The following is an 11,235-nucleotide window of genomic DNA, read 5'->3' as shown; positions in this document are numbered from 1 at the left end:
ACCTGCTTGTCACCATGAAAGGTTTTCCTCCTTCCCCCCCCTGCTGTTGGTAATGGCTTATCTTAAGTGATCACTCTCCTTACAGTGTCTATGATAAACCCATTGTTTCATGTTCTCTGTGTGTGTGTATATAAATCTCTCCTCTGTTTTTTCCACCAAATGCATCCGATGAAGTGAGCTGTAGCTCACGAAAGCTTATGCTCTAATAAATTTGTTAGTCTCTAAGGTGCCACAAGTACTCCTTTTCTTTTTGCGAATACAGACTAACACGGCTGCTACTCTGAAATTTGAGATGAATAAATTTCTGGCCCCAAATGAAGTCACTCTGGAGACTGAAGAGTCTGTTAGAGAGGGAGGATGGATACAAAGTAAGAGAAAAAAGAGTAGTTGTAGAATCAGAAGATAATATTACCACCAAAGGATTCTGAGGAAAGAAACAAAGCAAAATATCATTATTATAAGATCCCTAGCTAAAGAAATAAGATTAGGTGATGTTAACCCTATATACGTAGCTGACTGGATTTTTTTTTTAAAGAGGGGATATTGTAAGAGCCAGGAGGCTGCAGGATGGTGACCTTTCAGTTGAACATAAAAATATACTGGGCTAGATAGACCGTTGGTCTGGCCTGGCATGGCCATCCATATGTTCTAAACTATGTTAAACGTAAATGTACAAGTATTAACCAGTTTAATAGTCTTGCTGGGACTAATTGGGAGCAAATAAAAAACACTGTTGATGGTGTACCGAGCCTTAATCAGATCAGTTATTAATTATGGCAGTCAAATTTTTGGGTCAGCATCAAAATAAGAACTTAAAAATTTGGATTTAATACAAGCCCCTGCACTACAAATTCCATGCAATGCATTTGTTACAACACCTATATGCGCATTACAGATAGTGTATCTGGCATTTTGCTAGAAGCTATGAATGAAATTCTGGACCTAACTTTCTGGGTCAAAGCTAACGGGGACCACCATCATGAAAGTACCAAACAAATAGATGAGGATTGTTGGGAATTTGATAGGCGAACTATGGCACACCATGTTAGAACTCCCCAAGACATTCAAGCTAAAGTGTGGAGGCAGGAGTTCAAAGAGAAGGAAAAGCTGAACAAAATCAAAAGCTGCAGTGATGGGAACATTAGTTATTGATGGAAAGTTTCATGCTCAAACATGTATTTACATTTTATTTTATAAACTTAAAGGATAAAAAAGCAACAGTAAGTATTAAAATGAAGTGTACTAGTATATAGATGAAAAATTTAGTCTCCCCCCCACATCCAATATATATACAGATGGGTCAAAAAAAGAAAGAATAGGTAGCATTGCAGTGGTATGTCATATACCAAAATTGTGAACTACTACATGTAAAAGAATATCTGATTATGTAGCTCTCATGACAGCTAAACTCCTAGCAACAATGGTAGCATTAAATTGAATCTGGGATGTATGCCCAGCAGCAACCATAATTTTTTTCAGATTCAGTCTTGGGCTTTACGGGGATAGAAATGGGTTTCTTGATATGTAGAAGCAATTTGATCGATGAAATTTTATTTCTAATAACAGAGTTAGAATCATAGACTTTAAGGTCAGAAGGGACTATTATAATCATCTACTCTGACCTCCTACACAACGCAGGCCACAGAATCTCACCCACCCAGTCCTGCAACAAACCTCTAACTTATGTCTAAGCTATTGAAGTCCTCAAATTGTGATTTAAAGACTTCAGGGTGCAGAGAATCCTCCAGCAAGTGACCTATGCCCCACGCTGCAGAAGGCGGCGAAAAACCCCCAGGGCCTCTGCCAATCTGCCCTGGAGGAAAAACCCTTCCCGACCCCAAATATGGTGATCAGCTAAACCCTAAGCATGTGGGCAAGACTCACCAGCCAGACACCCAGGAAAGAATTCTCTGTAGTAACTCAGATCCCACCCCATCTAAAATCCCATCACAGGGCATTGGGCATATCTACCGCTAATAGTCGAAGATCAATTAATTGCCAAAATTAGGCTATCCCATCATATCTTCTCCTCCATAAAATTATCAAGCTTAGTCTTGAAGCCAGATAGGTCTTTTGGCCCCACTGCTTCCCTTGGAAGGCTGTTCCAGAATTTAACTCCTCTGATGGTTAGAAACCTTCATCTAATTTCAAGTCTAAACTTCCTGATGGCCAGTTTATATCCATTTGTTTTGTGTCCATATTGGTACTTAGTTTAAATAATTCTTCACCCTCTGTGGTATTTATCCCTCTAATATATTTATAGATAGCAATCATATCTCCCCTCAGCCTTCTTTTGATTAAGCTAAACAAGCCAAGCTCTTTGAGTCTTCTTTCATAAGACAGGTTTTCCATTCCTCGGATCATCCTAGTAGCCCTTCTCTGACCTGTTCCAGTTTGAATTCATTCTTCTTAAATATGGGAGACCAGAACTACACACAATATTCCAGATGAGGCCTCACCAGTGCCTTGTATAACAGTACTAACACTTCCTTATCTCTACGGAATGTTCTGATCTCTGTAAGGTAGCTTTCCTTGCTAATCCCTCCCATCTTCCACTCCTTGTAGGCTTTCTGCTTTTTCTTAATCACCTCTCTGAGATACTTGCTCATCCAGCTTGGTCTACAACTCCTACCTATGAATTTGTCCCCTTTCTTGGGACCAAGGCTTCTGATAGTTTCTGAAACTTTGATTTGAAATAATTCTAGGCCTCTTCCGCCTTTAGATCCACAAGTTTTTCAGTCCAATCCACTTCCCTAACTAATTTCCTTAATTTTTTAAAGTTAGCCCTTTTGAAATCAAATACCCTAGTCACAGATCTATTTTTGTTTATCCTTCCATTTAGTTTGAACTGAATTAGCTCATGATCGCTCGAACCAAGGTTGTCCCCAACAACCATTTTTTCTATGAGGTCCTCACTGCTCACCAAAACCAAATCTAGAATGGCATCCCCTCTTGTCAGTTCATCAACTCCTTGGTGAAGGAATCCATCATCTATCGTATCCAGGAAAATCTGAGCTCTATTATTATTACTAGCACTTGTCCTCCAGTCTATATCTGGGAAGTTAAAATTTCCCATGATCACACAATTCCCATCAGTATTTACTCCTTTAAAAACATTAAAGAGGTCTCTATCAATTCCAAATCGGATCCCAGAGGTCTCTAGCACATTCCAAGCACTATCCCAGGGGAGGCTCTAATAGCTTTCTTCCCCAATGTGATTTTTGCCCTTCCATCACTTCTTATTTCTTTACAGTCTACCTCATCATTGATATAATACAATGCTACTCCACCTCCTTTACCTTTATTTTTTGTCTTTCCTAAACAGCACATACCCTTCAATACCTGTACTCCAGTCATGACTACTGTTCTATAATGTTTCTGTTATCCCTATAATATCTGGTTTCACTTCCTACACCAGTAGTTCTAGTTCCTCCATTTTGTTACGTAGGCTCCTCATATTAGTGTACAAACATCTTAATTTTTGCTGTTTTGGCTTTTCTCACATTCTTTACCCGATTGGGCACAGACATTCTACCACCAATATTACCTATTAGATTGGTATGGACACTGCCCTTTTGCCTTAAGTCCATTCTCCTACCCAGGGCTGTATCCTTTCTTACTTCATTTTTTTCCCTCTTAAAGAGAAAATCTGGCATGGAGATTACCTGGACATCTCCCAATCATCTCCCCTGAATTCTTAGTTTAAAGCTCTCTTGATCTGTTGTGCCATCCTCCATCCTAGAAGTCTATTTCCCTCCTTACTCAGGTGAAGTCCATCCCGAGAGAACAGTCCTCTGTCCATGAATGCTTCCCAGTGGCCATACATCCCAAAGCCCTCCTTATAGCACCACTGCCTGAGCCATCTGTTGAGCATCATAATCTTGTTACACCTTTGTTTCCCATCTCTAGGAACAGGCAGAATCCCACTGAAGATCACCTGATTTCCTTAAGAGTCTTCCCCAGCCTGGCATAGTCTACCATGATACGTTCCAGCGAGAAGCTAGCCGTACCATTTGTTCCCACGTGAAGGATAATCAATGGTTTCTTTCCCACTCCCATTAGGATCCTCTTCAGCCTCAGGTCGACATCCTGTATCCTAGTACCCGGTAAACAGCACACCCTTCTGTTCTCTGGATTAGTTCTTGTTACAGTCCTGTCTATTCTTCTCAGTAATGAGTCCCCAATCACGTAGACCTGCCTTTTCCTGACAATGGTGTGATTCTCAAGTCCTGTGTTCCATCTGTCTACAAGACCTCTCAGTTCCTATTGTCCCTTGCAATCCTCTGCAACCCATCCCATATCCTCTTGGGGCTCCTATTTGGTGTTATCTCCACTGACTCTTGCCCTCTTCCTATAGAACTATCTGCTCTTCTCTTCTTCCTTGCCCTCTCACCTTCAATGAACACCTGCTGTGCCCCTTCTTCAGTTTCCAACTTTGCAGATGTGTTCTTGAGCTCTATTTCTCCTTCACTGGCCCTTCTTTTCCTCTGCCTGGTTCTCTTAGTCACATGCTTCTACTGTCCACTTTTCTCACCCAGCAGTATCCCCTCAGAATTCTTTGGTCCTGCTTCCATCTGCAAGTCTGAGCTTTTCCCTTCAGCCTCCTCATGTCTTTGCTCCATCATCCGCTCGAACCCCCTTCTAATCTCAACCAGAGTCTCCACCTGCATCTCCAATCATCAGATCTTCTCTTCCATCAGCTCTATCAGGCAGCACTTCATGCAGATGAAATCCTTTTCAGGTACCTCCTCCAGGATCATGTACATGGCACAGCTTCTACATCCAGTCATCTTCATTGTGTCTTCCACTACTTGGGTCACTCCCACTGCTGCCTCTGTGTCTGTCATCGCCTTCCCACCTAAATCCTGTTAGTAAATACCTTCTCCTCCAACAGAATTCCCACTCAAACTCCCCATTTACAGCTCTCTTTGCTGGCTCCTGTGCTGCTGCAGCTGTCTGAGAGTTAGTACAGATGTGGATATTTAGAGCACTAGCTTGGATCCCAGTGCATGTTGGGATAAAAGGGAATGGCATGGTGGACAAAGCAACTCAAAACACTGTAAGAAATGGAAGGGTTGACACAGAAATGACCTTGACTAAACAGGAATTCAAAAGTCTAGTACAGAAAAATTTAAAAGAGGAATGGCAAAACATTTGGATCAATGAAAGAAGAGGAAAAATAATTTTTTGAATTGTGCGCTAGAGTTGAGGATTACAACATATTTCAGGGCCTAAATAGAACTAATGAAGTGTTTTTCTTTAGTCTACTCAGTAAAGAGAGAGAGAGAGGGGAAGGAAGGCAGGGAGGGAGGGAGGTATAGAGCTACAATGGGGGAGCATGCAGTCACTTTCTGGATATTAGAGCGGGAAAGGAGGAAACCCAGAGGGAGAGTAGAAACCCTTAGAATCCAGGTCCTCAAGGAAGGGTTTATCAGAATGGTGTTGGAGTGGAAGTCTGAGAAAGGGTGTAGAAAAAGACTCAGGGAAATGGCAACAAGGTTTAAGGTGGTGGAGACCTTGGCCACTAATTACAGGGTCCCTGAGCTAGAACCCAGAATAGAGGGCAGGCCTGCACTTCCCTCTTAGCTACTGGGGAAGTAGCACTGTCAGGGAAGTGGATTTGAAGACTAGGATGGTTTGAAGAACAAAATGAAGAAATTTTTGTCACCACTACTGGTAACAGAACTGACGAGTCATGCACTTTGCATATTACCAAATAAAATATCATGGAGGAAAGAGATAAAAATTATTGTTATATTTAAAATTATTTCAAGCTGAATTGTTGGTTGAGGTGTGATGATATGGTGTAGAGTGTATGTGTGCTATTTGTAGAGACATTTCTGAACTTGGGACTGGTTTACCGTAATATAAAATGTAGTTTGTACAATGAAAATGGAATAGTATTTTATTTTTTGTTTATGGTCAATTTCTGATCATTTTCACTTTTTAGGTTCTTTTACTTTGCCAGGGTTTTGTAATGCTGAATAATCACCACAGCTGAATGTGTCACAATCACTAATTGTATCTTCACAATGCTTCTCTGAGGAAAGGAAATGTTGTTTGCATTTTATGGATAGAGAACACAGTATAGATTAAGGGAAAGAGTTGCAAGATATTTAGTCACCTAAAGGTACAGACAGGTGCCTTGTAGAATTTTCAACAGTGCCTAAAGCCCATTTACATCAATGGGACATAGATATCTAATCTGTTCTGGTTCTGTTGAAAATCCCACTAGGTGCCTGTGTATCATTGTAAATCTGCCCCTGTGATTTGCCCAAGATGATACAGGAAATATGTGGCTGAACTTGGAACTGAACCTAGCTCCCTTGTGTCCCAATCCAGTCATTGACAAATCCACTAGATCATCATTTCAACCCTATCAAATAAATATAATAATCTGTCTCTAAATAATTGCTTCCAAACTAAATTCTTGATGTTATGTTTAAACTATACTGTTAGTAGATATTTAAACCCCTACAATTCTTGTTTTAGTTAACCACAATCATTTTATGTTGTGTATATATCAAATTTAGTGCTCCAGACATATTAAACTGAAAAGTTCTTTGTACTTAAATGTACCCTTAGTGAATGACAAAATGAATAAAGGCATGTATATAATAATTAAATGTGTGTAATCTTTTAATCCCAATTACCTAATCCAGTTGTCCAGAAAGTTGTCCTGGCAGTACAAAGGATGCTTGTTACTACAAAAGTTTATCATGAACAAGACGGGGTAACTGATAAGGGGTACTTATAATCCAATGATGTTCTGCAATAAGAGAGATTTGTTATTGCAGATGTTTTCTGTGATTTAAAAAATAATGATCCATTGAATCATTAGGCATTGCCTCTTATCACAGCTGCAAGTAATAATAACTGGATTAGAAATCCCTTTAGTTTATCAGTAATGTAAACTGAGATACAGTTAAAGAAATTTCATAAAGTAATGAGGTAAATTGAAATATTGAAAACAAAACACACTGAGGGATCAGCTATTGGAAAGTAGTTGTTCCCTCCCCTCAAAGGAATTTTCTTTTGCCTAAACCAATATGTAAGAGATGTAACTCTGAGAGCTAGTTGGAATAGTCCAATGCCGCTAGCTGCTCCCCATATTGGTATGTATTCCTGTCTGTATTCTGTATAATCCTGTATTAATATTTGGCTAGTAATATCTGATTAAATAATTCCAGTTGAACCAATTATCTGACACCTCATAGTGTTAGTACTGTTATTAAGTTCAAAAACGCAAGCATATGGTTATATCTAAGCTCATTAGAATCATTACAATATTGTCCTGATGCTTTGCTTTGTAACCCCTCCCAGAGTTATGGCAGAGTAGATGGCTACTCTGTTTCTTCATGCCACCCCACTGCAGTCCTGCAGATATAATGCAGCATAAGATGATAGTGCAATATCCCTCATCCTTTTTTCTTCATTTTTCCATGTTTTACAACTACCAGGTGAACCCACAACAGCACAGAAGAGTTACTTAGGCAGCTATTCTGCTATGGGTGGTGGGGAGGGCTAGTTAGTATTGTGGCTTCATGAAGGTACCCCAACATGCCTCAGCACTCCTTGAATAGCTGGAGATCTGCAGGCATGGAGGGCTCCTCCAACCAAATGGAACTGAAGGAAACACCACAAGCTGAAACTTGTGGATTTTCCTGTTCACTATGCAGGATCTTTTTCCTCTAGGGAACAATATGGCTTATGCTTGTTTTTAAAGCCATTATCAGTGCTATGATAACTTCATAACTTTAAATGCTAATATGTGTTTTATACTAATTTCATTTTTGTGAAAGGCCATTTTGCAGATGGAAGGAAATAAAATTATGGTGATTCTTGGTTTTTCAGTACTGTGTTAATTTACTGCAATTTAAAAAATATATAACCTACTGACGATATAAAATAATGTGCGCTGTTATGTCACTTGTTTTACTTTTTGTTTCACATACAGCTTTTAGCTTACTTTAGTGGGAATCTCAGTTTTTGACATGGCCGTTCTTTTCTTAAAGGTTAAAATGAAAGATTCACACATTCTAAGTTGGTTTCTTAATTGCTCCATGTGAGCCATAGGCAGTAATTCCATGGCTACATGTCAAATTAAGTGGCCTAGTACCAGTAGTACTTGCTGCCAATAACAGATGGAAATGAGCCCCAAGACTATTTTTTGTTTCTTTCAGATTGTGTATATAAAATGCAATGGGTGTTCTTGGTGCTTCATTGCCTAGTTAGGCACCTATGGCCAGATTTTCAAAAGTATTTGGGCTCCTAAAATGCAGATAGATACCTAATGGGATTTTAAGCACATTATTTCCATTGATTTTAATGGGAGTTTGGCACATAACCTTCTTAGGCATGTCTGAAAATTCCACTACGCACCATCTGCATCTTTGGGCACCTAAATACCTTTGAAAATCTGGCCCCCAAAGCTTGATCGAAAGCCCAGGAAAGTCAGGGGAGTCTTTCCATAATTGACTTTTGGCTTTGGATCAGGCACTTAGATAGAATTTTCCTCAAAGTACTGCTGGAATGACTATTCCAGTTGGAGAGCTGGAAGATATGCATGTGGAATGAATCAGACAGGGAATGGTAAAAAGCTACCCTAAAGGTATGTCTACACTACGAAATTAGGTCAAATTTATAGAAGTCGGTTTTGTAGAAAGCGTTTTTATACAGTCGAGTGTGTGTGTCCTCACACAAATGCTCTAAGTGCATGTAGTCGGCGGACTGTGTCCACAGTACCGAGGCAATAGTCGACTTCCGGAGCTTTGCACTGTGGGTATAGCTATCCCACAGTTCCCGCAGTCTCCACCGCCCATTTGAATTCTGGGTAGAAATCCTAGTGCCTGATGGAGCTAAAACATTGTCGCGGGTGGTTCTGGGTACATATCATCAGGCCCCCGTTGCCTCCCTCTTGCAGTAAAAGCAAGGGCAAACAATCGTTTTGCACCTTTTTTCTTGAGTTACCTGTGCAGACGCCATACCACAGCAAGCATGGAGCCCGCTCAGCTAACCGTCACCATATGTCTCCTGGGTGCTGGTGGACATGGTACTGCATTGCTACACAGCAGCGGTTTATTGCCTTTTGGCAGCAGACAGTGCAGTATAACTGGTAGCCATCGTCAACATAGTCCTGGGTACTCTTTTAACGGGGTGCCTGGGCAAACATGGGAGTGACTCAGTCAAGTCATTTCCGTTGTTTCGTCTCATGGCGATTGAGTCCTACCGGCAGTGCGCTGTCTTTTAATCTGCAGCCAGCAGAAGATGATAGCCAGTAGTCATACTGCACCGTCTTCTGCCAAGCACCTAGGAGGTGACGATGGCTAGTGGTCGTACTGCACAGTCTGCTGCCAGCAATATGTATAAAGATAGATGAAGTAGCTCAAAACAAGAAATAGACCAGATTTGTTTTGTATTCATTTTCTCCTCCCTCCCTCTCTGAAATTGACGGCCTGCTAAACCCAGTTTAGAGTTCTATCCTTGAGGTTTTGAGTCCTATCCTTGAGGTGGCCATTCAGTTTCTCGCAAAGCCACCCCCTTTGTTGATTTTAATTCCCTGTAAGCCATGTCTTCAGTCGCCCCTCCCTCCATCAGGGCAACAGCAGACAATTGTTTCGCGCCTTTTTTTTGTGCGGACGCCATACCACGGCAAGCATGGAGCCCACTCAGATCACTTTGGCAATTAGGAGCACATTAAACACCATACGCATTATCCAGCAGTATATGTAGCATCAGAACCTGGCAAAGCGAAACCGGGTGAGTAGGCGACATCAGCGCAGTGACGAGAGTGATGAGGACATGGACATAGACTTCTCTCAAAGCATGGGCCCTGCCAAGTGGGCATCATGGTGCTAATGGGGCAGGTTCATGCGGTGGAATGCCGATTCTGGGCTCGGGAAACAAGCACAGACTGGTGGGATTGCATAGTGTTGCAGGTCTGGAACGATTCTCAGTGGCTCTGAAACTTTCGCATGCGTAAGGGCACTTTCATGAAACTTTGTGACTTGCTTTCCCCTGCCCTGAGGCGCAAGAGTACCAAGATGAGAGCAGCCCTCACAGTTGAGAAGCAAGTGGCAATAGCCCTGTGGAAGCTTGAGACAGCTACCGGTTACTCGGGAATCAATTTGGAGTGGGCAAATCTACTGTGGGGGCTGCTGTGATGCAAGTAGCCAACGCAATCAAAGATCTGCTGATATCAAGGGTAGTGACCCTGGGAAATGTGCAGGTCATAGTAGATGGCTTTGCTGCAATGGGATTCCCTAACTGTGGTGGGGCCATAGACGGAACCCATATCCCTATCTTGGCACCGGAGCACCAAGCCAGCAAGTACATAAACCTCAAGGGGAACTTTTCAATAGTGCTGCAAGCACTGGTGGATCACAAGGGACGTTTCACCAACATCAACGTGGGATGGCTGGGAAAGGTACATGAGGCTTGCATCTTCAGGAACTCTGGTCTGTTTCAAAAGCTGCAGGAAGGGACTTTCTTTCCAGACCAGAAAATAACCCTTGGGAATGTTGAAATGCCTATAGTTATCCTTGGGGACCCAGCCTACCCCTTAATGCCATGGCTCATGAAGCCATACATAGGCAGCCTGGAGAGTAGTCAGGAGCTGTTCAACTTCAGGCTGAGCAAGTGCAGAATGGTGGTAGAATGTGCATTTGGACGTTTAAAAGCGCGCTGGCACAGTTTACTGACTCGGTTAGACCTCAGCGAAACCAATATTCCCACTGTTATTACTGCTTGCTGTGCGCACCACAATATCTGTGAGAGTAAGGGGGAGACTTTATGGCGGTGTGAGAGGTTGAAGAAAATCGCCTGGCTGCTGGTTACACACAGCCAGACACCAGGGCAGTTAGAAGAGCACAGGAGGGTGCAGTGCGCATCAGAGAAGCTTTGAAAACCAGTTTCATGACTGGCCAGGCTACGGTGTGAAAGTTCTGGTTGATTCTCCTTGATGAAATCCCCCGCCCCTTGGTTCACTCTACTTCCCTGTAAGCTAACCAGCCTCCCCACCTCCCTTTGATCACCGCTTGCAGAGGCAATAAAGTTATTGTTGCTTCACATTCATGCATTCTTTATTAATTCATCACACAAATAGGGGGATAATTACCAAGGTAGCCCACGAGGGGTGGTAGAGGAGGGAAGGACAAGGCCACACAGCACTTTAAAAATGTAAAACTTATTGAATGCCAGCCTTCTGTTACTTGGGCAATCCTCTGGGGTGGAGTG

The sequence above is a fragment of the Dermochelys coriacea genome, chromosome 1, assembly GCF_009764565.3.
Source record: "Dermochelys coriacea isolate rDerCor1 chromosome 1, rDerCor1.pri.v4, whole genome shotgun sequence".
Lineage (NCBI taxonomy): Eukaryota > Metazoa > Chordata > Testudines > Dermochelyidae > Dermochelys > Dermochelys coriacea.
This window is presented reverse-complemented; position numbering follows the sequence as displayed.